General features: G+C 40.7%; 1 long non-coding RNA gene across 2 annotated transcripts in view; it reads left to right on the top strand.

Moving 5' to 3' along the window:
* The first annotated feature begins 418 nt into the window (after positions 1–418).
* Positions 419–27,409, top strand: part of LOC103351184 (uncharacterized) — a 286,383-nt gene continuing 259,392 nt past the window's right edge. For both annotated transcript variants that reach the window (XR_011380785.1, XR_011380784.1), the window contains exon 1: positions 419–474. This is a non-coding gene — a long non-coding RNA (uncharacterized lncRNA). The remainder of the gene's footprint in view (positions 475–27,409) is intronic.

The raw sequence follows: 27,409 nt of genomic DNA, 5'->3' as shown, positions 1-27,409 counted from the left end.
TTTAGGTTACAGGGCAGCATTTCTTAGTCTTGGCATGCAACTCAGTAGGTCTGTAGGGGCCTAAGAATTTGCATTTCTATCAAGTTCCCAGATTTTTGTTTATGCAACTAGTTTGAGGACTTAATTTATGGATAGAGACCAGGAAAGACAGCTACTATTTCTGGTATCACCTGATCACTTTTTTTTTTTCATTCACCAAATCTAAAATAATTTTTAAGCCTTTATCAAAGACCTTGAACTACAAGTTGAGACTTGAAGGTGAACAGAAAGGATTAGCTATTCTCATACATGGAGAACTGAGCAGTTCTTCGACTCCATAGCTTGGCTGTTCTTTTGCAGAACCTTGCATAGTAATAAGTGATGTTATGGGTAGCCATAGTACAAGAGACTTCTTCGTGATGTAGAGTAGAATGGTATGCTTGGGAGATAAACTGCACATTCCTCTGTGTGAAGCCTCAGTCTCCTGCCAGAACTGTAAGTACTGTCTTCTCCCTTTTCTGGCTTGGCAATAGAATGAATGCAGCTACAGTGAATAAGGATCCTGAACAACAGCAGATTAATAAAAAGTCTGTAGTGGATGGTTTGCTAGCGTTGGTTCAGTGGTCAGTGAAGTGAGAACTGCTTTCTGTAGAATTCTCATGACCTTTCCCTATGGTAACACCTGCCTTGCTTTTAGAAAGTCAATGTCCTATAGATGTCTATTAATTCTACTTGTTCTTGATTGGCAACTAGGTAGAGAGTGATCCTGTTCTTCTTGGCTGCACAGTAGAGCTTCCTTCATACTGACCTGAGGCCTGGGGAAAGTGAAGGATGTGAGCATATCCATGGCTCAAATGCTTCAGGCACTGGAGGCTCTTCTGAGATACAGTAGATTTTCTTGGATACATGTTTTACATTTGCTATATACCCTTATGGCAGTTCACAGAGACTACAACTACTTAATATCTTATAGCAGGTGTATGGTTGCATCACTGGTGAGAGGGTCCACTGGCCTTACTTGTCATTCTGGAGGTTGATCTGCTTTATGTATGTCTTAATTCTTAGAGTATCCTTTTATTCTTTTATATCAATTAAGTACATTAGAGGGGCCAGCGCTATGGCACAGCAGGTTAATGCCCTGGCCTGAAGCACTGGCATTGAATATGGGTGCTGGTTGGAGACCCGGCTGCTCCACTTCCGATCTTGCTCTCTGCTATGGGGGAAAAGCAGTAGAAGATGGCCCAAACCCTTGGGTCCCTGCGCTCCTGGCTCCTGGCTTTGGATCGCACAGTTTTGGCCAACTGGGGAGTGAACCATTGGATGGAAGACCCCTCTCTCTCTCTGCCTCTTTCTCTGCCTCTCCTCTCTCTGTAACTCTGACTTTAAAATTTTTTTTAAAAAAGTACATTAGAGTGGGATCAATGAAATTATAGATAAGTTAATTATTTCAAAGCTGGTGAGAGAAATCATCTTACCAAAACATTGTTTAAATAAGTGATTAAAAAGTTCTTGTAACAAATATGGTTTTTGATAACAAAGCTTTACCGTTGATGACTTGGGGCTGGCTCTGTGGTGTAGTGGGCTAAACCACCATGTGTGGTGCTGGCATCCCATATGGGCACTGGTTCGTGTCCTGGCTGCTCTTCCAATCCAATGCTCGGCTATGGAGAGCAGTGGAAGATGGCTCAAGTGCTTGGGCTCCTGCACTCACAAGGGAGACTAATAAGAAGATACTGCCTTCGGATTGGTACAGCTCTGGCCTTTGCCGCCATCTGGGGAGTGAATCAGCTGTTGGAAGACCTCTCTCTCTCTATCCCTCTCCCTGTCTGTAACTCTGCCTCTCAAATCTTTTGTTTTTTTAAAGTCGATGACTCCTGTAGCTGTTAAAAGAAACATTTCACTTTTTCATCTTAGTAAATATATTTAGGAAAAAACAATTTCATGGTTACATGATAAACTTTCACTAAATTTTGTGGCAAATAATATGCAAACAAAATTATCATTCCCTTAATTTTTCATTTTCAACAAAGGTGATTAATAATCTTATGCATTGTCACAAACTTATTTCTGAAGCTCTTAAAATTTCTATCAGTTGCTATTAAACATGGCCTGTGAATTTCAACAAGACTGAATAAAAAGCTAGAGTTCAATAATTTTTTTGAGCTGGTTTTGAAGTGGTGAATGACACAAATGAAAGTAATATATTTGCATATAATTCTTGGGGCAATTTCATATTCAAAGTTCAGTTTCATTAAATATAATAACACACTAAATCTTCCACATAGCCCTGCTGCATGAGATTTCCTAAAGAAAATTCAGTTGCAATAAGTACACTTGTTTTAGTCAACACCAAATCAGCACTCAGAATGAGTAGGACATGGCAATAAAAAACTTCTAACTTATTGGAGCAGTTGCAGTGTTATTTAATATGTTACAACCCTTGTGAGCTGATGTAGGATAGTCTGATCACTGTGACCAGGGAGAGGGGTGTGCTGGACTTTCATTGTTTACAGGGAGCTTGCAGGGCTGTTGTCAAGTTATATACTTCAGAAGGCCAAGGTAGTGTCTTTTACTACGTGGGTGCTCTACAGACTGATAGCTCTCCCTAACTACTCCTGCTCCTGCAATACTCTTGGCATTCACAGTCAAACTCAGGAGAGTTATACTGTAAAGTTAACAGGCAAGTTGTTGGTCAGAGCAGAAAGAAAACATGGGATGAAACTAAAGATTAAGGGAAAGCTGTGCCAAACTCATTCTCCCTCATCAACAGGATTTCCTGATGAAGTCAAGTTGGGATTTTGGGGCTAACATCGTGGCCCAGAGGGTTAAGCCACTGCCTGTGATGTTGTCATCCCATATGAGCACCAGTATGGGCTGCTCTGCCTCTGGTCCAGCTCTCTGCTAATGTGCCTGGGAAAGCAGTGGAAGATGGCCTTAGTGCCTGGACTACTGCACCCACTGGGGAGACTTGGAAGAAGCTCCAGACTCCTGGCTTCATCCTGGACAACTCCTGGCTGTTGAAACCCTCTGGACAGTGAACCAGCAAGTGGAAGACTTCTGTATGTGTGTCTCTGTCTCTCTGCGTCCCCAACCCCCTTAATTCAGCTTTTCAAAAAAAAATTTTTTTTTTGACAGGCAGAGTGGACAGTGAGAGAGAGAGACAGAGAGAAAGGTCTTCCTTGGCCGTTGGTTCATCCTCCAATGGTCGCTGCGGCTGGCGCGCGGCGGCCGGCACACCACGCTGATCCGATGGCAGGAGCCAGGTACTTCTCCTGGTCTCCCATGGGGTGCAGGGCCCAAGTACTTGGGCCATCCTCCACTGCACTCCCTGGCCATAGCAGAGAGCTGGCCTGGAAGAGGGGCAACCTGGACTAGAACCCGGTGTGCCAGCGCCGCAAGGCGGAGGATTAGCCTAGTGAGCCGCGGCGCCGGCCCTATAAGTTATATTTCAAAGTAGTATAATCCTTGGGTTAGAATGTGGCAACTCCATTCCATTCTTGACGATTTAGCTTTGTATGAATGCTGCACATAAAGGAGGTGGAGACACATTAGATGATGGCCATCTCTCTTTCAGTCTTTTTTTGGCTTTCATATCCATGTTAAGATGTTAAGTATGTCAAGATTCTCAAAATCAGCTGTCTTGTCCACACTTAGAATAATTTAACTAAATATTTGATAAAAGAAACAAATACTGAAGTCTATTCACTTTCCTGAATAAAAGTGCCATTATTCTTGGTAACTTCAATCCACATTTCATTAGTTGTTTTTGCTGGTGGTTTTGATTTTTTTTTTTTTTTGCAGCACTTTGATTTCAAGAAGGTGTTCCATTACTGTTTCAATTTTAAGGTTTATCTTATTTATTTGAAAGGCAGAGTTAGAGAAGGAGAGACACAGAGACAGATCTTCTATCAGTTGGTTCACACCACAAATGACTGCAATGGCCTTGGCTTGCCCTGGCCAAAGCCAGGAGCCTCTTTAGGGTCTCTGATGTGGTTACAGGGGCCCAAGCACATGCGCCATCTTCCAGGCACATTAGCAGGGAGCTGAATCAGAAGTGGAACAGCCAGGACTCAAAACCAGTTCCCTTCCTGGGTGCTGGTGTTGCAGGCGGTAGCTTTTACCTGCTTTGTTACAACTTGTGTGCCACAACACTGGCCTCACACTTTCTGTCTTGTAGTCACTGTCTCAGTCTGCTCCAGTTGTATAACAAAATTCCATGTATTTCTCACAGCTCTGGGGGCCTGAGGTCTATGATCAAGATGCTGGCACATTTGGTCCCTGGTGAGAAATCTGCCTTTATGCTGTGTCCTCAGTGTACAGAGGAAGCTCTGAAGGCCACTAATCCCGTCAAGGGGACCCCACCTTCGTGACCACCTCTGAATCTAAAAGGTTCATTTCCTAATAAGGCATTGGGGACTAGGGTTTCCTCATATGAATTTTTGTGGGGTGAAATGTTTATCTAACAGCCATAAATCCATAGGTGGATACATTCTGTATGAGAGGACAAGGACAGCCAAGCATTAGAAGTTACAGTTGGAAAACCCAGACACCCTGACTGTTGTACATCTGAGCATTTGCTCTTACCATTGAGACATTTCTTCAAAGAGGGGGTGGGTTAATCTTACTCGTTCAGAAACACCAATCATAGCATCTGTTTTTGCTAAAGTCTTCCTTGCTGCTAAAGTCTTCCTTGCTATGCCAGGAGGCATAGCAGTGTTTGTACAAATAGAATGCCTGGAACTCTATCTAGCTCTCATAATGTCTAGGCTCTGCCACCCCAGATTTTTAAGTTATAAACAAGAAAGAAAGTATGTGTCATAATAAAGGTTCTTCTTGCTTTAAGAGTCCAGAGATTACCTTTAACTGGAGAATTGTGGGGCTTTTTTTTCTTAAGTTCTTAAATTTTTGAGAGCTGGAACTATAGAGGTCTTCCTTCCATCTGCTGGTTCACTCCTCAAATGGTTGCAACAGCCAGAGCTAAGCTGATCTGGAGCCAGGAGCTTCTTCCAGATCTCCTATGTGGGTACAGAGGCCCAAGCACTTGGGTCACCTTCTATTGCTTTCTCAGGCCATATGCAGAGAGCTGAATAAGAAGAGGAGCAGCTGGCACTCGAACCAGTGCGCATATTGGATGACAGCACCACAAGTAGCGGCTTCACCTACTATGCCACTGTGCCAGTCCCTATGGGGTGTTTCATACAAAGACTTGAACAGCATGATTTTGTCATGAGATGTGGCACATGGAGTTGCAGAGAGGGAATGATAGCAAAGCAAATTAGCAGATGGAGAAAATGTGAAGTTGGAGAGAGAACTGGCCCATTTGTATTTAGCTAAGGTGGGTTGAATTCAGAATGCTAAAGAATTAATTTTTAATGATGAGTAATCAGAGGATTTGGGGAGAGGATGTGATGAATACTGGGGGCTTTCGACATTGTACAGCTTTTATTTCTCAGGCCATAGACCGCTTCCACGTATTTTTCAGAGCTTTGATTGTTTTGGAATTTAAACACCTTTCCGATTCATTGGTGCATGTATTACTTGGGGGAAATTGAAAATGTCCTGGAGCTTGAGTTCTGGGAACCCTTGTCTGATGTCTGGAATGTCACATCCAGATTTCCTGATCTTCCCGGATTTTGTTAGTTGACTTTGGCTGTTGGCCCAGTGCAAGTCCCTGTAGTGGACAGCAGCACATAGTCACACACTCATGTGCTCTTTGTTTTAAACTTCATTTAAATCATATCATTCATGGTTGTATCTGTGATTTGAATCTTTACTCAATGCTGTGTCTCTTAATTCCCTCATTAACTCGTTGCTGTGTTTTGGTTATTTTCGTTGTTCCATTTGTTGCTTTATAATTTTCCTCTGTAGGAATATACTGCAGTTTACTCTCTCTACTGTTTCTACTTTTGTGTTTTGAAAACACTGAAATACATACATATGAACAAGTTTTGTTATATGTGAAAGAGTTTCTCTAAGGTCTACTTCTACATGCATAATTGTCAGATCAAGGGTAAGTGCATGTCATTTTTTTTCTAAGCTTTGTAAATAGATGAGAGTCCTGTTGCTCCATGTCTAATTGTTCAGTCTTTAAATTTCTGCTAAACTAATAACTATGAAATTATGTCTTCTTATGGCTTAACTTTGCATTTCCTGAATATTAAAAGTTTGAGCTTATTATTTTGTATATGTCAACCAATAAGTAAAATACTTTTTTTTATTTAGTAAATATAAATTTTCAAAGTACAGTTAATGGATTACTTTTTTTTTTACCATATATTATTAAAAACTTTGTCCTTGTAATTCTCCCAACTTTTACTTCAAATGGTTTGATGCTATTTTATTAGGTGCATTTAAACAAAAGATAGTTGATTCTGGTGACTTAAAACTGGTCACGATCTTCATGTCTTCTATTTTTTTTTCTGTTTATTTTGCCTGATATTACTTCATCAAGTTTTGTTGGTACTTACCTTTCACTATGGTCAAATTTGAAATTCTTCTGTATCCTTAAGTTTTTAGATTACACAAACAGATCTATGTATGTGTAAGTATAGATGCATATATTTCTTTCATACCCATGTTACCAGCTGGATGGAAGTTTCTCGCTTGCGTGTTCTTTCTCTTGTTTCCTCTGTCTCTGAATCTGTCTTTAAAGTAATCTTTCAAAGAAATATCATTTTAGGGGCCAGCACTGTGGTGTAGTAGGTTAATCCTCCACCTGTGGCGCTGGTATCCCATATGGGCGCCGGTTCTAGTCCTGGCTGCTCCTCTTCCCATCCAGCTCTCTGCTATAGCCTGGGAAAGCAGTAGAGGATGGCCCAAGTCCTTGGGCCCCTGCACCCATGTGGGAGACCCAGAAGAAGCTCCTGGCTTCAGATCGACACAGCTCCAGCCCATTGTGGGCATTTGGTGAGTGAACTAGCGGATGGAAGACCTCTCTCTGTGTCTTCTTCTCACTATCTGTAACTCTACCTCTCAAATAAAAAAAAATCATTTTATACTACTATCCATATTCCATGTTAGAAATGTTTCTAAATTTGAGGGTTATACATATTTATATTATATACACATTTGTATTTATATATTTTTATCTAAATATGTTTCCTGGGCTGTGTATTCTTTCCTTCTGTTTTAGGATTTTCTTCTCTTTCCTAGTGTAGAATTTATAGTGTTTCTATTTTTTCTGTATAAATTATAAATCCTTAACTTCTAAAATATACTTGTTAATCAGAACCTCTAATATGTTCTAGAGCAATACATGGCCCACGAACCATTGTAATTCAACTTATTCCTCTCTAAACTATGTGATTTTTCTTTTATATATATTTAAGTTTTATACCAAAAAAATCTTAGCTTTGCTCTTGGTGCTTTACCCAGTGTTGGTCTAGATTGGCATTCATAGTCCACACTGTCCTTGCTCTTCATTTCATTGTGTTTTAGACCTTTTGTAGGGTCATGTTTCATCTGTCTGAAACAGACATCCTTTTTTAGTGCAGTGTCATGGTTACTTTTGTGTGTCAATTTGGGCTAAGGAACATCTGGATAGCCACTGACACATGGCTTCTGGGTGTATCTGTGCAGGTGTTTCTGAAGCATTTAGCATCTGCGTTGGTAGATTGAGACAAGAATACCTGCTTATTGGTGTAGGTAAGCATCATCCAGTCAGTTGAAGGCCCATGTGGAACAAAAAGTAGAGAAAGGGTAAATTCTCTGAGGTGAAATGTTCAGCTTCTCATGCTTTCATACATCCGTTTCTAGTTCTTGGATCTTTGGACTTGGGGACTCACATTGCTGCCCTGTTTACCCCCTAGTTCTCAGGTCTTTGGACTTGGACAGAAACTACACCCCTGTCTTGGCTGGTTCTCTAGCATGTAGATGGCAAATCATGGGATTTCTCATCCTCCACAAATGTGTTGAGCCATTTACCATAATTGCATGCTTTCGTGCCTCTTGTCACCTCCATGTGTGTGGGGGTTCATGGAAAGGGTGAGTATTGTGGTACAGTGGGTTAAGTGCATAAGGACTACTCCCACTTCTACTCCTGACTCAGCTTCTTGTTAATAGTTGTCCTGGGATGCAGCAGATAAAGACTAAAGTACTTGGGTCCCTGACACCTATGTGGGAGTCCCAGGTAGAGTTTCTGTCTCTTGGCTGTGGCATAGCTCAGCTCTAGCTCTTTTGGGGAGAAAACCAGTAGATGGAAACTACTCTTTCCCTCACCCCGTGGCTTTTTGAAATGAAAATGAATATCTTTAAAGTTCATGGAAAATGCGTATTATAAAAACTATGGATTTCAAAATTCTTGCACTTTTTTCCAAGAACTTTTGAAGTTCCCTTATATTGTAACTCATTGTTTCAGTATTCCTCTAAGTTCTCCCTCTTATTACCGTATTTTTCTGGAACTTCCATTATGGTGTGTGTTGGATTTTCTCAATCTCTTATTTCCTTAATCTTTTTTATGCTGTTAAAGATTTATTTATTTGAAAGGCAGAGTTACCCTTGCACGTGGGTACACACACACACACACACACACACACACACAGGGAGAGAGGAAGAGAGCTCTTTTATCCATTGGTTTACTCCCAAATGGCCACAATGGCTGGGACTGGACCAGGCTGAAGCCAGGAGTTTCTTCGAGATCTTCCACATGAGTGCAGGGGCCCAAGTACTTGCACCATATTCCACTACTTTCCCAGGTGCATTAGCAGATAACTAGATTGGAAGTGGAGCAGTTTGGACTCCAACCTGTGCACACAGGGAATGCTGGCACTGCAGGCAATGGCTTTACCCACTGCACCACGGTGCTGGCCCCATCTCTTTATTTTTAAAGTTAATTTCTATGCCTTTCCTAGCATGTTCTGAATGATGTCCTAGGCTTCATCTTTCAGCTGATTATTATTTTTCTCTCTGGCTGTGTCTAACATGTTGTTTCATGTATCCATTAACTTTTTAATTTTAAATTATGCTTATATTTTTAGAGTTTCTTTCATCTTGTGTATTTTATGCTTTATCATTTCCATCATTTTCTATCATGTATCTTATTTCAGGATGCATGTAATATCAGTTATTTAATATTCTGTAAGGAATACTGGTATTATGATGATTTTAAAATTTCAACTTTACAAGTCTAACATTTGCTATTTTTGGTTTGTATTGTTTGTAGAGTTTTCTATGTGTTCTGATTTTTTATCTGCCAACATTCTCCTGAATTTTATCAATGGGAATATTTCATAGTTTTCCAGAGATAATTATTGCTTGCTTAGGTCACTACCAATGCAGAATCTCTTTGAATCCTTCATTAGGGTTTGATGAATTACACAGTTACATGGTTTTGGCTTATAGACTTTAGGATTATGGTTCAAATTCTCAGGGGAATCTTTCCCTACCGTGATCCAGTGCCAAGGTTGAGCCTATTGTGTTGTCATGCCTGAGTTATTTCTTTCTCATCGTTATACTGGCATTGAAATCCATTGGGTTTTGTGTAGTGTGTTTTTTTTTTTACAATGTTTTTAAATATTTATTATTATGCAGCACAGTGGCTCACTAGGCTAATCCTCCGCCTGCGGTGCCGGCACACCGGGTTCTAGTCCCAGTCGGGGTGCTGGATTCTGTCCTAGTTGCTCCTCTTCCTGTCCAGCTCTCTGCTGTGACCCGGGAGTGCAGTGGAGGATGGCCCAAGTGCTTGGGCCCTGCACTCCATGGGAGACCAGGATAAACACCTGGCTCCTGCCTTCGGATCAGTGTGGTGTGCCGGCCGCGGCAGCCATTGGAGGGTGTGAACCAACGGAAAAGGAAGACTTTTCTCTGTCTCTCTCTCTCACTGTCCACTCTGCCTGTCAAAAAAAAAAAAAAAAAGATTTATTTTTATTTGAAAGCAGAACTAGGGCCAGCGCTGTGGTACAGCAGGTTAACGCCCTGGCCTGAAGTGCTGGCATCCCATATGGGCGCCGGTTCGAGACCCCGGCTGCTCCACTTCCAATCCAGCTCTCTGCTGTGGCCTGGGAAAGCAGTAGAAGATGGCCCAAGTCTTTGGGACCCTGCACCCACGTGGGAGACCTGGAAGAAGCTCCTGGCTTCGGATCGGTGCAGCTCTGGCCATTGCGGCCAATTAGGGAGTGAACTGTCAGATGGAAACCATCCCCCCCCCCCCCCCTTTCTTCTCTGCCTTTCTTCTCTCTGCCTTTCCTCTCTGTGTATCTCTGACTTGCAAATCTTTTTTTTTTCTTTTTTTTTTTAAAGGCAGAGTTGGAAGGAATTACAGAGAAAGAAATCTTCTGTCAGCTTCTTCATTTCCGAATGGCCACCGCAGTTGGGGCTGGGCCGGGCTGAAGGCAGGAGCCTGGAAATCCACATTGGTGCTGGGCCCAAAGCTCTTGTGCTTTCTTCTGCTTTCACAGGTGCATTGGCAAGGAGCTGGATTGGAAGTGGAGCAGCTGCCACTGCTGGCATTGCAGGCAGCCTTACCCGCTGTGCCACAGTGCTGAACCCATGAAGGTTTTCCTGAGATTCCTTACCACACACTTGTTCCAGACTTTGCAGCTACCCTCTGCAGCTCAGGCAGACTTCAAAGCAGAGGTAGAAGGGCCACAGAGTTCAGCAGAAGCCCTCTTCCAAAGCCAACAAAGGCACTCACTACGCCTCTGCGTTCTTTCACTTCACTTTTGTCTTCTTCATATGTTGTTTTGCTTGCTGTTTTTAAGGAAGTACTTGGCTTCTTTCTGAAAACTAGCCATCTGGGTTTTTTCCATTTTTTTTTTTAATTTGAGAGGCAAACCATCCTAGAGATCTTTAATCCACTGATTTACTCCCCAAGTGCCTACAATAACTGGCAGTGGGTCAGGCTGAAGCCAGGAGTCTGGAATTTAATTTGGGTCTCCCATGTAGGTGCCTGGGACCAGAGAACCTGAGTCATGCTTGCTCCCAGGGTGTGAATTAGCAGGAAGCTCTATCAGTAAGGTTAGCAGCTGGGACTAGCACCAGACACTCTGATACGGGGTGTGAGCATCCCAAGTAGTGCCTTAACTGCTTCACCAAATGCCCACCCCAGGCCGTGTGTTTTTCAGACTATATTAAACCAAACCAAAGCCTAGAGATATTTTGAACCTAATTTAATTTCTAAATTACTTGGTTTAGTGGGGTTCTTTTTTCACATAGCCTTGAAACTGAAAATTTTGATTCTTTTTTCCCATTCATTTAGAAAATCACTCTAAAAAGCAAGGTATTATTTTTCTGTGTCCCTGTTGAATGGTTTTACAAATTTTTTATAGAAAATATTTGCATATTGTCACTGTCATTCATAAAACTATCTTAGAAAACTAAGTACAGAAGGAATCAGAAATGCTTTAAATACACTATTAAAATATTTCAGTGGAATTAGACCCTAAAATGTTCTTTCAATACCTAATTTAGGAAGTTAATTATGAACTAAATACTCAGTAAAGTTAGTGATTGATTTTCTTGCCCTGGGAATATAGCATTTTTCTCCAAGTGACATTTACATAAATATGTCTTAGAAATACCATACACATTAAATCCTACTGTGCTTCCACTTGTGTAGTTGGAAGGCACAAAATGGAAAATTTCAGATGTACTCTGAAAGAATCAAGTAATATTGAAGAAAAACTGAATTATTTAGGAGATAGTATCTATTGCCTTCACCTACTGTCACCCAATATTTTGTTAAAGAACCTATTTTTAAACCCATCTCTACCTATTAACTCCTCCTTTAGAATTTCTTTGCCTTTGAGCAAGGACAGATTCTCATTGCGCTTTATGAATCATTCAAATGACATGTTTGAGATGATATTTTCATTGACATTTGAAAAAAAGCAGTTCGCTTTATGTTTCCATCAGAGTAGGTGGCAATTATGAAAATATGCTTCCCACCTTCACATTAATGATACCAGTAACTCAGGATTACACTGGTAGGAGGGCAGGACTTGCTGTACTAATGCCATTAATTTATTAGAGATGAGGAACAGCAAGATACAGCCATGCTGGCAGCAATGCCAAACAAACAGAGCATTCTTGATTTTCAGAAGAGGTAGAATGAAGCAGGATTCTATGTCCGGTGTCATCTTTGCACTCTGAGCCCTGCAGGCTGGCTAGCTTGCAGTTAGAAATGTGAATTTATTTAATAAGTTCTGAGAGCAAAGATGCTTTTAGATTTTAAAATAAATCCATTACCACAAGAGGCTGTTATATAATTAAAGTGTTCAACTCCCAAACCATGAATATTAAAAAGATACAAAATCTCATGCCATGTTTTAGCTTGATATTGTTTCCATCTCGTATTTCAGGAAGCAGCCTTGACTCAGATCCCAGTCCATTTTTTTTTGGGATGCTATCATCAATAACCTTGGACACTAACCAAGACAGCCTTAATGTCCGCTCAGCTTGAGTAAATTTTAGGTGGGATTTTTCCTGCATCTTGGTCCCTAAGGTCCTTTTTCCCCCAGGACTATTTTTTTTTTATTTACTTATTTACTTGAAAGTCAGAGTTGCTCAGAGAGAGAGGTCTTCCATCCATTGGTCCACTCCCCAGATGGCCACAATGGCCAGAGCTGCGCCAATCCGAAGCCAGGAGCCAAGAGGTTACTCCAGGTCTCCCACGTGGGTGCAGGGGACCAAGGACTTGGGCCATCCTCCTTCACTGCTTTCCCAGACCGTAGCAGAGAGCCAGATTGGAAGTGGAGCATCTGGGACTTGAACCAGCACCTATATGGGATGCCGGCACCACAGATGGTGGCCTTACCCACTATGCCATGGTGCTGGCCCCAGGACTATTTACTTTAGAAGCCTATGATGATAAATTGTTTTACAGCCCCTTTAAGATGAAACTATAAACAAAACAAGAAACCAACTTGTCAGTTTTATAGCCAAGGGCAGGTAGACATAGTCAACTGATCCAAGATATGCATTCCTCTGGTCTTATGACTCGGTGTTGACCCATACTGTCAACTTTATGTTCAGAACACTTTGAAGGTACTTGGAAAATATAGTTCCTCTTTCTTTCTTTTCTTTCCTGCTAAACTTATCACTAAACTTTTCCCTTCATTGGAACTTCCTCTTATGTTCACTGATCAAAATTCTGACCAGGCTCTGGACCTCCAGATGGGTGTTAAAATTTACTTTCCAAATAACACAGAAATAATTTGTGTTGTGGTTATTTTGGTACATATCACACATCACACGCCATCTATTTGTAAAATCCTTCAAGATGGGTTTTTGTCTAATATATGTGTCTTTGCACTCACCCAATATTAGTCTTCACATGTTAGAAAATAAAGATACGCGTTAGGTAAGTGAATCAAAAACCCACTAACAAATGCAAAGTGGTGGTCTTGGTCCCTCCTCTATCCCAAAGTTGCACTGTAAACAGTGTCTTGAACTGTGCAACCTGTTTCCTCAGGGAGGTCAGAACTGCTGATTCATGTTCTTCTAGCCAGAGTTATAGACACAATCAATCAAATCACATTCCCAGTTCAGGAAAACATGAATAAAGTTAGAGAAAAGCAGGAAGTGTCTTTGTTGGCAAAACACCCCATCCTCTGTTCTATTTCAAGTCAAATTCTTGTCTGATCCAAACAGGAAATTAGAGTTATAATTTGTGTGATAGCAAATCTTAAATCTTCAATGCCTTCAACTCATGGATGTTGAAGAAACTGAGGCTGTTTATTTTGAATGATTAGTCTCCAGAATTAAATACCTTAAGGGAGTCAGCGGGGGAAAAAATCATTGTATAGGAGATCCCAGCTAAAGATCTGGAGGATTGGCACTTCCTGGTGAGGTACATGCCCACACCCGTGAACATCACTCTTACACAATGTAGTGTCCACTCTCTGTTCTTTCTTAGGTGCATAGCCAGCTTTTGTTCAGTATAGCCATGTGCCTAGTGAAGTACTTGTTACACCACTCTCATTCACAGCAAGAAAATGCCATCTGGCCAAAAAAATATGTGAATGTCTATTGGGTATGGTTTCTGGAAAAACTACTTTGGTCTCAAAGACAGATGGCACATGCTTTTTTTTTTTGACAGGCAGAGTGGACAATGAGAGACAAAAAGGTCTTCCTTTTCCATTGGTTCACCCCCCACAATGGCTGCCGTGGCCAGTGCCCTGTGGCTGGTGCACCGAGCTGATCCGAAGCCAGGAGCCAGGTGCTTCTCCTGGTCTCCCATGCGGGAGCCAGGGCTGAAGCACTTGGGCCATCCTCCACTGCACTCCCGGGCCACAGCAGAGAGCTGGACTGGAAGAGGAGCAACTGGGACAGAATCGGCGCCCTGACTGGACTAGAACCCGGTATGCCGGTGCTGCAGACGGAGGATTAGCCTAGTGAGCCGCAGTGCCGCCCTGGCACATGCTCTTAACCTTGTCTACTATCTCTTGTTTCCTGTCTGGAACTTGATAAAATACCCAATCCCTAGAAGTATAGTCCATTTTTAAATAATGAAGAATAAAGATACATGCTATGGATGGTGGAATGATGAGAAGATCCTTGGTCCTTGGTGGCACCTTGGTATGGTTGTATTAGTGCTAGACTGCTATTTTCCTTTTTTTAATCTCTCAATTTGTTAGTGCTAGTGTATTTGGGTTTCTGTTACACAGGGACAAATGCAACCCAGACAAATTCAATGGGTGGATAGATTAGAAAACTTTTGGATGATCCAGTGCCAACCTGTTCCTTCAATGTTTTGTACTACCTTCTATACTCTTAATTCACTTGTAAGTTGAATGCAGAGGAGCTAACAGATGACTTTTGGAGATATCAAGAGATACAAGACCCATAAATAATGCTACATCAAACATCTGATCATACTGTAGCCAGAGCTTAGAAACATTGTGTTAATGCAGCTGACACTTTGAAGTTTTTGTCAGAACAACAGGTGTTATACTCAACAAGCATTATAAAACATTACCCTTCAGCCTATGTCAACAGATGAATAGAAAAAAAAAATCATGTAGTGGAATATTATTTAGTTTTAAGACAGGGAAATCCTGCCATTTGTGACAACAAAGGTGAACTAGAAGGACATTTTGCTAAGTGAAATAAGCCAGATATGAGGGTACTTAAAAAATGTCATGGATTTTGGAATTAAAAGGTGAGTTTATTCTTGTGCAAAAAATGTGAAATTCATGCATCAGAGGGATTTGAAAAGTTCATGGAAGTTGAGATTATGAAAAATTTATGCTTGGATTTCAAATTTTTTGCACCAAAACAAATATATTACATCTCCACACACTTCCTGAAGCTCCCTTATAGGACAGACACTGTATGATTCCACTTACCTGAAATATCTAAAACAGTCAAATTTGTAGAAGCAGAGATGACCCTTGTACATTAGGGGCTGGGAAGTGAAGAGATTCAGAGTTGTTATTTAATGGGTAAAGATTTTGATTCAAGATAAGTTCTAGAGATCTGAAAAGCATAGCTCCTGTAGTTAACAACACAGTTTTGTACGCGAACTCAAAAGGCTTCCATAGCCTTGGCAACTCATGACTAGAGCCTAGGGAGATTACTGACACCATAAACAAGAGTGTCAAATTGTTAAGTCAACAACAGGAGTCACTGTGTACTTACTCCTCATGTGGGATCTCTGTCCTTAATGTGTTGTCCAATGTGAAGTAATGCTATAACTAGTACTGAAACAGTATTTTACACTTTGTGTTTCTGTGTGGGTGCAAACTGATGAAATCTTTACTTTATATACAGAAGATTGATTTAGTATAAAGATAATTGAAAATGAATCTTGATGTGAATGGAATGGGAGAGGGAGTGGGAGATGGGAGTGGTGTGAGTGGGAGGGAAGTTACGGGGTGGGGGGAGCCTTTGTAATCCATAAACTGTACTTTGGAAATTTATATTTACTAAATAAAAGTTAAAAAAAATTTCTTCCCATTCTGTGGGTTGTCTCTTAACTATTTCCTTTGCTATGCAATAGCTTCTTAGTTTGATAGATTTCTATTTTTCAAATTTTGTGCTGTTTTTCTGCTTATGTTTTGATATAAAAATATGCCTTTACTGACATCTTGAAGTGTTTCTCCTATGTTTTAACACTTTTATTCTTTCTTTCTGGTTTTATGTTTGTCTCTGATCAACTTGAGTGTTTTTTTTTTTTTTTTTTTTTTTTTTTTTTTTTTCGGACAGAGTTAAGAGAGAGAGAAAGGTCTTCCTTTTCCATTGGTTCACCCCCTGAAATGGCCGCTACGGCCGGTGCGCTGTGGCTGGTGGAGGATTAGCCAAGTGAACAGTGGTGCTGGCCTAGTTTTGTTTTTATTTTTATTTTTTATTTTTTTTATGGTGACAGTCAGGCTTCATTCTTCTACATATATATCCTGTTTTCCCAGCACCGTTTATTGAAAATGGTATCCTTTTCCAGGTCATATTTTTGGCACCTTTGTCAGTTGGTTTAAGATGTGTGAATTTTTTTCTGGAGTCTATACTGTTCCATTGGTTGGTGCGTCTGTTTCTGTATCAGGACCACTGTGTCTAGGCTACTACAGCCTTGTGGTAGGTCTTGAGATCAGGAAATGTGATATCTGTAGCATTATTCTTTGTGTTCTAGATTGTTTAGGCTGTTTTTGTGCTCCATATAAATTATAGAATCATGTTTTCTGGTCCTGAGAGGGCCATTGACATTTTTATTGCTTTGAATTTAAACCACTTTGGGTAACCTGGCCTTTTTAACATTATTTATTCTTCTAGTCCACAAACATTTTGAGGTCTTCAATTTTTTCATCAGGGCTTCTTAATTTTCATTGTGGAGATCATTCATTTCCTTGGCTAAACTTATTCCTAGTTGGTTTTGGTAAACATTATAAGCGGCATTACTTTTATGATCCCTGTCTCAGCAGTTTTGTTATTAGTGTCTAAAGTTTACTGACTTCTACATGTTGGCTTTGCATCTTGCAGCTTTACTGAATGTGATTATCAGTTCTAACAGTCTCTGGGTGAAGTCCTTAGGTTTTACTGTGTGTGTGTGTGTGTGTGTGTGTGTGTGTAAAATCTCATCTGCAAAGAGGAATAACTTTCTCCTTTCATGTTGTGTCCCCTTTATTTCATTCTCTTGCCTAACTTTATACTTCCATCTACAAGGAGGCAACTGTCATTTATGGAAAAATCCCTCCCCCAACTTTTTCCTCCAAATGATGGCGCACAGTGGCTATTAACCAGAGTTAGCACCCTAGATGAGAGGTAGTCCCTCCGTTACATTGAATACCTACTTGAGATCAGGTCATCTGAGAAATAAATATAAAACTAGTAATCATTAAAACTCTTCAAACAAAACAATGAAGGAGAAAGGTAAATAGGTATTTTGTTAATACGTACAGGTATATCTTTTTTAAAAATACACATAGCTGCTACAGTCCTCATCTCTGTAACTGAACATGAGGCAGTGGTTGACATTTAGCATTGTGTTCTTCCACTGTTCATCCAGTGTTCTCTTATATGCAGGTATACCTTAACTGGGAACCATTCTTGGTGGAATGATCCAAATCTTTGTTCTAGAAGCATTGAATTTCTAGTGGTCTTCATTGAGGTGTTGTAATCTTCCACTGACTGTACTACTTGGTATGGAAGTACTATGAGGTGTTTTGATGGATTCTGGCATAGACGTTGCTGTACCTACAGTGCAACAGCAATGCGATTTCTTTGATGACTTGGATCATCACAGCGGGTGCAGTAATGCCTCATCTGCCTATTGACTCAATGGCATAAGGAGCCCCAGTAGCCACATGGTAGTTGCAATTTATAATTTGATGGGGGTATTGTGTACCTTTTAATAGAAGCATTCCTCCTTTTTAAGTCAATATCTGTACATCACCAGGAAACAAGGTTGCAGTGATGGACTAGGACGTGTAATCATGAGAAGGGTTACTTCCACTTCACTCTGTTGATTTCATGTCTATGCATATTGGCAACAGGAGAATTAGTAGTTTATATTTATCTTGGGTTCCAAATCCACTGCATGTTGAATAGCATACCAATCCCAGTGACTTTTTCTTTTTTCTATAAATCATCCCTATTCTGTTAGGCTGTCTACTTCTCCATTTTGGGCTATGTAAAATGAGGGAATAACATGTGGAGAAGGTCAGAGGTGAGCTCCTCTGTTCCCTTTTTGCTCTGGGCAGTGTGAAGACCCAAGAGGTTTTTGTGATTCAATATCTTTCAGTTTTACGTGAGACACCAGAAATTCCGCATCCCAACTCTCATGGTCTGCATCTTCAAAATAATGTTCTACCCTTAGCATCAGACTTCAGTGTGCTTGCACTGAACAATCACAGTGGGGGTTACCCAAGGGAGTTGGAGCTAAGGAAGAGATGGAACCTCTGCTGGAAGCAGGAGAGGAGAACTTCCCTGATGTGTCCTTTCTTCTACCTTTGGTTGTGTTCTCCTGGGGCAAGGAATTTTAACAGAAGTGCTGCAGGAAGCCTATGGGGGCTTGGGGATGAAAATGGGCAGAGTTACTCAGAAGGTGACTGTAGCTGGATCCCGTAGGGGACACCTGGAATATAAATTGTTTCAGTTGTCTGACCCTGAAGCTAAGGAGCTGAGGTTTTGTACTCATCCATTTCTGTCCTTGGTTAAGTGTGAGTTTCCTCCTCCTAGAAGTAAATTTCCAACATGTCTAGCTCTTTGCAAAGCAAGGTGGGCTCCAGGATCCTGAAATCCATTTTCTGGAAAATAACTGCAGGCATTATCTTGGCATGAAATCACAGGGAAGTGTGTGATGTATCCACAAAAACAATGAAACGAGCACCCCAGATCCAAGTGCAAGTCTGACCTTACTGGCGCTATCCACGTTCTGCTTGTTTGAAACTATTGAATGTCACAGAATAAGGAACTATAGTTCCCATGAAAGGCAGCTGAGCAGAGAAAGATGCGGACTGTCTAAGAACAGTTTGCTAACCTCCTCAGCAAATGATGGAAGTGTTCCTCTTCCTCTGACATTGCATGTTTTTCTATGTCTAATTTAATGATTTCATGGTATACCAATATACAGTATACATATTTCTGTAGTTAATTTTTTGTTAAAAATTAGCTCTTCTGTAGGATAACTATTATTATGAAACAACCCTGAAACATAGGATTAGTTTGTCTTCAGTTTTTTCCTGAGGACAAATTCTGTTGGCACTTTAAGAGGGCGTCTGTGAAGATGAGGAGTGCTGCAGCATCAGACCCTACAACAACATGCAACACTCCTTGTATGAATGTACTTCAGCTGACATTTTGCACAAAGTGCTGGGTTTCAATGTCCATTGTATGATTTACTTTCTGAAAATTGAAACCCAATTTTGAAATAAATGATGTCATACTTGGCATTTTTGTCCCCCATATCTCATGAGCCTATATTTAGCTCAAATATAAGATGGCTGAACTGTTGATTACACAACTGAATAGTACAGTTCTTTTTCCCTCTCCCCTCAATCCCTATTTTCAAAGGCCCCTTTCAAGCTATGGAAGTAAAGCAATCCATACTGCCATTTTGGATTTGAAGGGAATTTAGATTTGTTACAGATCAGATGAACTTGCAAATAAAGCTTTGTAATTTAGATACTATACTCTGGGAAGTGGTTTTCACTTGCTATGAATAGAAGGATTTTTTTAAATAAGTTTTTTCATCTACTTGAAAAGCAGAGAAAAAGGGAGAGAGAAATCTTCCATCTGCTGGTCTGCTCCCCAAATGCCTGCAACAGCCAGGACTAAGCAAGGGTGAAGCCAGGAGCCCACAATTATTTTTTTCTTTTTCTTTTTTTGAAAGTCAGAGTTAGAGTGGGAGACAGGGAGAGAGAGGTCTTCCATTCGCTGGTTCACTCCCCAGATGGCCACAATGGCCAGAGCTGCACCGATCTGAAGCCAGGAGCTTCTTCCAGGTCTCCCACGTGGGTGCAGGGTCCCAAAGACTTGGGCCATCTTCTGCTTTCCCAGGTGACAGCAGAGAGTTAGATTGGAAGAGGGAGCAGCTGGGACTAGAATTGGTGCTCATATGGGATGCTGGCGCTCATATGGGATGCTGGCGCTTCAGGTCAGGGCTTTACCTCACTGTGCCACAGCGCCCCCCCCACCCCGAATTATTTCTTTAAATAAATTGAAAGTTTTTTATCACAATTTTCTTAAATTTTATCTAGTTGAATTGCAGAATTAGGGAGAGAGATCTTCTATCCACTGGTTGGTTCACTCCTCAAATGGTTATAACAGCCAGGGCTGAGCCAGGCCAAAGCCAGGAGCCTGGAACTCCCTATGGGTCTCACTTGTGGGTTCAGGGATCCAAGGACTGGGATATCTCCTGCTACATTCTCAGGTGCTTTAGCAGGGAGCTGGATGGGAAGCAGAGCAACCAGGGCTTGAACCGACACCCATATGGGACGTTGGTGTTGCAGATGGTAGCTTTACCCACTGTACCACACTACTTGCCCCAACACCAAGTCTTAAGTCACTTTGGAAGATTGGTATCTGGAAAGCACTGATTTGAAAGGAGAAAGTTTGGGGCCGGTGCTGTGGTACAGCAGGTTAACACCCTGGCCTGAAGTGCCGGCATCCCATATGGGTGCCAGTTGGAGACCAGTCTGCTCCTCTTCCAATCTAGCTCTCTGCTATGGCCTGGGAAAGCAGTAGAAGATGGCCCAAGTCCTTGGATCCCTGCACCCATGTGGGAGACCTGGAAGAAGCTCCTGGCTTCGGATCGGTGCAGCTCCAGCCGTTGCGACCAATTGGGGAGTGAACCATCAGATGGAAGACCTCTCTCTCTCTCTGCCTCTCCTCTTTCTCTGTGTAACTCTGACTTTCAAATAAATAAATCTTTTAAAAAAAGGAGAAAGTTTGCAATAATGAACTTTTTTTGAAAGCTGATCTTTTTTTATTTATTTTTTTATTTTTGACAGGCAGAGTGGACAGAGAGACAGAAAGGTCTTCCTTTACCATTGGTTCACCCTCCAATGGCTGCTGTGCCCGGTGCGCTGTGGCTGGTGCACTGCGCTGATCCAAAGCCAGGAGCCAGGTGCTTCTCCTGGTCTCCCATGCAGGTGCAGGGCCCAAGCACTTGGGCTATCCTCCTCTGCCCTCCTAGGCCACAGCAGAGAGCTGGACTGGAAGAGGAACAACTGGGACTGAATCCGGCGCCCTGACCAGGACTAGAACCCGGTGTGCCATAGACGCAGGTGGAGGATAGCCTGTTGAGCTGCGGCTCTGGCCAAAAGCTGATCATTTTTAATCTATGCTGATCTGGTAGATACTTATTAATCCAATTATTTTTGTACTGTATGTAAATTCCTAACAAGATTGAGGAGAGAATCTTCACCCAGAAGAGATTCTTTGCCTTTCCTCTGGCAGAGTTGTGTGTTGTAGGACTTCATCTCTTCTACTGGGAAGAGATTAACTTTTCACTATTGATGTATTCCGGGTTTTATATATCAGAACTCTCAGGTAGAAAAGTGATTTCATTCTTTGATTTGTAGGGCTTTCAATATCCATCATAATTCCTGTCATATCCCACAGATATTACTTTGACCATTGCAGCCAGCAATCCTGATGAAATCAGTGCAGTCTTCAGGGAGTTCTTTGAATCAAGACCATTAGGAGTCTTTAAATGAGCGCTGCCTCAGCGCTCACTGGGTGTGTTCAAAGGTGAGTTTCCATCAGTAATTAGATCTTTTATTCTTGGCTCTGAACAAGCAGAGTTTGTCATACTAGGACATTGCAAGGTTTGGAGCTTATTTGTGAAATCAAAGGAAGCAAAAGATACAGACCTTACTGTGGGAATAAAAGCTATTGAATATTGAGCTTTTTTATTTTCTGGGGATGTCATTAATTTCCTATCTATAGATTTATACAAGAGACTACATTATCAATTCATTTTCTGCTAAAGTAAAACTCTACATTTTTAATGTACCTTATTCCCTTGCACGTCCCAAATTGATAGTTTTCAGTGAATTCTGTTTATATAATTTTTGAATATGCTTTGCTTCTCTTTACCTAATCCTTACCTACCTATCCACCTCTTGTCTATATTCGACGTTAGCTATGTACTAAACATTTCTATAAAGGTGTGGCATATCAAATTGAAGGAAATGGGTAGGATTATTTGTAGATACCAGGGAAATAAAATGAGTAAAGTGGAATCATGAGCAGATCTTTTTATTTTTTGAAGATTTATTATGAAAGAAAAAAAATGCTTCTATCTGCCTTTTTACTTCACAGATGGATGCAATGGCCAGCAGTAGGACAGGCTGAAGCCAGGAGCTTAATCTAGGGCTCCTACATGAGTGGAAGGGATCCAAACACTTGGACCTTCTGCTGCTGCTTTTCCCAGGCCACTAGCAGGGAGCTGGATTGCAAGTGGAGCAGCTGGAAACAAACCATCTCCCATAGGGGATGCTGGCATTGAAGGTGGTGGCTTTACCTGCTATGCCACAATGCCAGCTCCTAGAACTTTTTTTTAATAGTTCAGGGGATCTGGTCTAATATTGAATAGCTAATAAAAGGTTCATCTTTGGGCACAACCATAACAGATATTATAATAGACCCATTGTTTTTTTTTAATTTCAAGATGCATATCCTTGGTTTCTAGGAGATCTGGGAAAAAAATCATTGGATCAATGTAAGCTTGCATTGTTAACTAGAAAAATGATTCTATGAATATAGTTCTGATTTTATAGACTTGGGTTTGGGCACAGAGGTCTTCATTTTAACTTTAAAGTGCTTATAAGTGCTCCAAGAATCACATTTATTAACACTATTATGATATGAACATTTGAGTGTTGAGGATTCCCACTTATTTCCTGAAGTCCTCACCAAGATTATCTTTTGAGGATGCTCTGTGGTTCACAACCAGTTAAGATGATGTCTTTCCTAGACTTCAGTTTTTCTCACAAGGATCTCGGCCTCCACCTTCTCCCACTCATCCCAGCTCGTTGAATTGTAGGCCTTCATAGTTCTTGATGTTATGATTATGTCAAATCACAGTAGATTTAGTAGCACCACAGTAGATTCAGTATACAATGTGTTGGGTAAAATGACAGTGAGTTAGTATAGAAATGGAGGAGAGAAGGGTTGGCTGTGAAACATTTAAGATAAACTTGTTGAGTAGGTAGGAAGAGAGTGGGAGATATGAAGGAATGCTCTTAGATCTTGCTGGATTATTGAGTGGTCTAGTGACAGGAATGTGTTGAACACAGGGAGGATGAGGCAGGTAAGGTATGGACAACCGCCACTCTGCACCTATGGTTATGTGTTATTCATTAACCTTGCTTCAAAGGTTTACATTCCATCTATTCTGCAGATCTGTCCATACACTGAGCCCTGTGCCTGAGACATTTTATTCTTCCTAAGAAACTTACTGCACTGCCCTCCACTTTGGAGGCATGAAGTTTTATGGAGGTGATGTTATCAGAAGGAACCATATGACACATGGTATAGCATTTTCTATGAAGCCTTCACTATGAGAACATGTGGGAGAAATCATTCCATGATCCTTGCACTGGATTAGTAACTTTCTGAGCAACTGGTGTGGTCTTAATTTATAGACACAAAAACGAAATCATGGAACAAATTGAAACACCCTCTATGGCTGTCAGAAAGCTTGGAAGCAATTGCGTTGCGTACTTGAAATCTGTAGATAGTTTCTGGTCCTCTGGACTTAGTCTTACCTGCTCAACTGTCTTTTACTTCATGTAGTTATTGTACTGAATTCACTCTTACCTGTCCAACCCCGTTTACCTTTTATTATTTGCTCTTACTGAACTAAATACAGTTTTGGTAATATGCTTTAAATTTTTTCTGGAACAGGCTGGAGTGAAAATGAAGAAAAATTAAACATAAAGTAAGTTACTGGTGAGGATGGTAAATCTAGGCTTTGGTTCTTCAAGTGAGATTTGAACCATATAAGATTAAGATTTCTTCTTTAGCTCTCTAGGTTTTTAAAGAATTATCTGTTTGAGAGGCAGAGAAGGAGAGAGACACTCTCCCAACCCCAACAGCTGGGTCTGGTCCAGGCCAAACCCAGGAACTAGGAAGTCTATGTGAGTCTCCCACTTTGACAGAGGCCAAAACACTAAGGACGTCTTCCATTGCCTTCTCAGGAACGTTAGCAGGAAGTACAACAGTGAAGACTCAGATGTGGGATACTGGCATTGAAGCACCAGTTTAACCTGCTGCACCACAATTCTGGCCTGTCTGTAGTTTCTGTTTCTAAATTAGGGACGTTTCCAGGTTTGAGCCAGAATATACCATGAGTACCTCAAACTGACAAAGCTTCAACCATCATGTCTTTGCTTATGGAATTATTGATTATTCAGAATGTTGCTATTCCTGAAAATGACACAGTAGCTGCTTTGGCCCAGGATATTCTTCCTCAACATTCACTGTAACATTGTATACCACAGTACTGTTACAGTAAAGCCAGATAGCATTTCCTTTGCTTTCCTTTCTTTTTCTTGAAGTCTAGCTCATTCAGCAAGTTTAGACATTCAACTTCTGATGATTGAGATTGATCTTGCAAGTTCTTTCACTAAAGAAGTTATGAAACTAAAGTTATGTGAATCTCATATATTTCCTTTATACCATTACAGAAATATAGGGTTACTCCTGCCCCCTCCCTTTCTTTCTTCCCCCCCATATTCCCACTCTGAATTTCCACAACACTCTTTATTTTTAAAGATTTATTTATTTGAAAGAGTTACACAGAGAGAGAGGAGGGCAGAGGAAGAAAGGGGTATTCCATCTGTTGGTTCATTCCCCAAATAGCTGCAACGGCTGGAGCTGTGCTGACCCAAAGCCAGGATCCTCTTCTGGGTCTTCCACACGGGTGCTGGGGCCCAAGGCCTTGGACCATCTTCCATTGCTCTCCCAGGCTACAGCAGAGAGCTGGGTCAGAACTGGAAGAGCTGGGTCTTAAACCAGCACCCAAATGGGATGCCGGCACTGTAGGCGGCGGCTAAACCTGCTACACCACAGTGCTGGCCCCTCCACGACAATCTTATTTTATTTTTTTAGTACACTTAAATCTTGTATAGTTAACACTAACAAATAGTATGTAGAGAAAACAAAAAGCAAAATAAAACAGTGTTTCTCAATGAAAGAGACAAGGGCTACAAACCATCATTGATTGTCGAAATGTCTATTTCACTCCAATACACTATATTTTAGGTACTCTATTATCTCTGATCATTGAAAGCATATATCGGCTGGTGCCGTGGCTCAATAGGCTAATCCTCTGCCTGTGGCGCTGTCACACTGGGTTCTAGTCCCGGTCAGGGCGCCGGATTCTGTCCAGGTTGCTTCTCTTCCAGGCCAGCTCTCTGCTGTGGCCCGGGACAGTGGAGGATGGCCCAAGTGCTTGGGCCCTGCACCCGTATGGGAGACCAGGAGAAGCACCTGGCTCCTGGCTTCAGATCAGCGCGGCGGCAGCACCGGCCACAGCGGCCGTTGGAGGGTGAACCAACAGAAAAAGGAAGACCTTTCTTTCTGTCTGTCTCTCTCACTGTCCACTCTGCCTGTCAAAAAAAAAAAAAAAAAAAAAGTTCTTTCTCAGCCATGGCATTGTCCATGTATATAAAGGCTATTGATTTTTTTGTGTTGATTTTTATATCCTGCAACTTTTACCAAATGCTTTGAGTTCAAATAGTCTCAGTGGATTCTTTTGGATCCCCTATGTATAGAATCATGTCATCTACAAATAGGGATAGTTTGACTTTCTTCTTCCCAACTTGTAGCCCTTTGATTACTTTTTCTTGCCTAATGGCTCTGTTGTATTTTATCAAATGCTTTCTCTGTGTCTATTGAGATAATCATATGGTTTTTATTTAGCAACTTGTTAATGTGATATAGCGAATTTATCGACTTATGAATGTTGAATCATCCTTGTATACCAGGGATACATCCAACTTGTTTCGAGTAAATGATCTTTCTGATGTGTTGTTGGATTCAATTGGCTTGTATTTTGTTGAGGATTTTTGTGTTCATGTTCATCAGGGGAATTGGTCTGTAGTTCTGCCTCTCTGTTGTATCTTTCTCAGGATTTGGAATTAAGGTGATGGTGGCTTCATAGGAAGAATTTGGGAGGATTCTCTTCATTTCAGTTGTTTTGAATAGCTTGAGAAGAATTGTAGTTCTTTAAATGTCTGGTAGAATTCAACAGTAAAGCCATTGGTCCTGGGCTTTTCTTTGCTGGGATGATTTTTATTACTAATTCAATTTCCATTTTGGTTATAGGTTTGTTTAGGTTTTCTGTGTCTTCATGGCTCAATTTAGGTAGATTGTATATGTCCAGGGAATTATCCATTTCTTTTCCAGTTTTTTTTTTTTTTTGCATACAGCTGTTTGTAATTCCTAATGATTCTTTTTATTTCTGTTGTGTCCATTGTTAAATTTCCTTTTTCATCTCTAATTGTATTGATTTAGGTCTTCTCCCTCTTTTTCTTGGTTAGTTGGACCAATTTGGTTTATTTTTTTTTTTAAAACAAAGCTCAACATTCACTGATCTTTTATAGGTTTTTTGTTTCAATTTTGTTTATTTTCTCCTAATTTTGGGTTTGGTGTACTGTTTTTCTATGTCCTTGCGATGCATTGATAGCTCATTTGATGCCTTTCCAGTTTCTTAATGTAGGCATCAATTGCTATAAACTTTTATCACTGCTTTTGTTGTATTCTATAAGTTTTGATATGTTGTCTACATTTGTGTCCAGAAACTTTTTGATTTCTCTTTTGATATCTTCTATGACCCATTGTTCATTCAGAAGTATATTGTTCAGACTGTATGTGTTTGCATATGTTCTAGAGATTCCTGAATTGGTGATTTCCAGCCTTATTCCATTGTGTTCTGAGAAGATGCATGGTATGATTTTTTTTTTAAATTTGCTGAGACTTGATTTATGACCTAGCATGTGGTCAATCCTAGAGAAAGTTCCATGTACTGGTGAGAAGAATGTATATTCTGCAGCTGTAGGATGGAAAGTTCTGTAGATATCCATTAGGTCCATTTGGTCTATAGTGTAGATTAACTCTGTTTCCTTTCTAGTTTTCTGTCTGGTTGATCAGTCTGTTGTTTAAAGTGGGGTATTGAAGTCCCCTGTTGTTATTGTTTTGGAGTTTATGTCTCCCTTTAGATTCATTAACAGTTCTTTTAAATAGCCAGAATGAAAATTTTCCTGCCAACAGAGCTGATAGATCATGTGCATATACATTTATTATAGTCACATCACTTGTTGAGTTGATCCCTTAATCATTACATAATGGCCTTCTTTGTTTCTTAACAGTTTTTGTGTGAAAGTCTATTTTGTCTGATATTAGGATGGCTGCACCAGTTTTTTTATTTGTTAGCATCAAATACCTTTTTCCATCCTTTACCTTTCAGTCTGTGTTATATCCTTGCTGGTGAGGTATATTGCTTGTAGGCAGTAAATACAGAAGTGTTATTCTTTAATCCATTTGGCCAGTC

This window comes from Oryctolagus cuniculus, chromosome 12, assembly GCF_964237555.1.
Source record: "Oryctolagus cuniculus chromosome 12, mOryCun1.1, whole genome shotgun sequence".
In the NCBI taxonomy this organism is placed as follows: domain Eukaryota; kingdom Metazoa; phylum Chordata; class Mammalia; order Lagomorpha; family Leporidae; genus Oryctolagus; species Oryctolagus cuniculus.
This window is presented reverse-complemented; position numbering and strand designations above follow the sequence as displayed.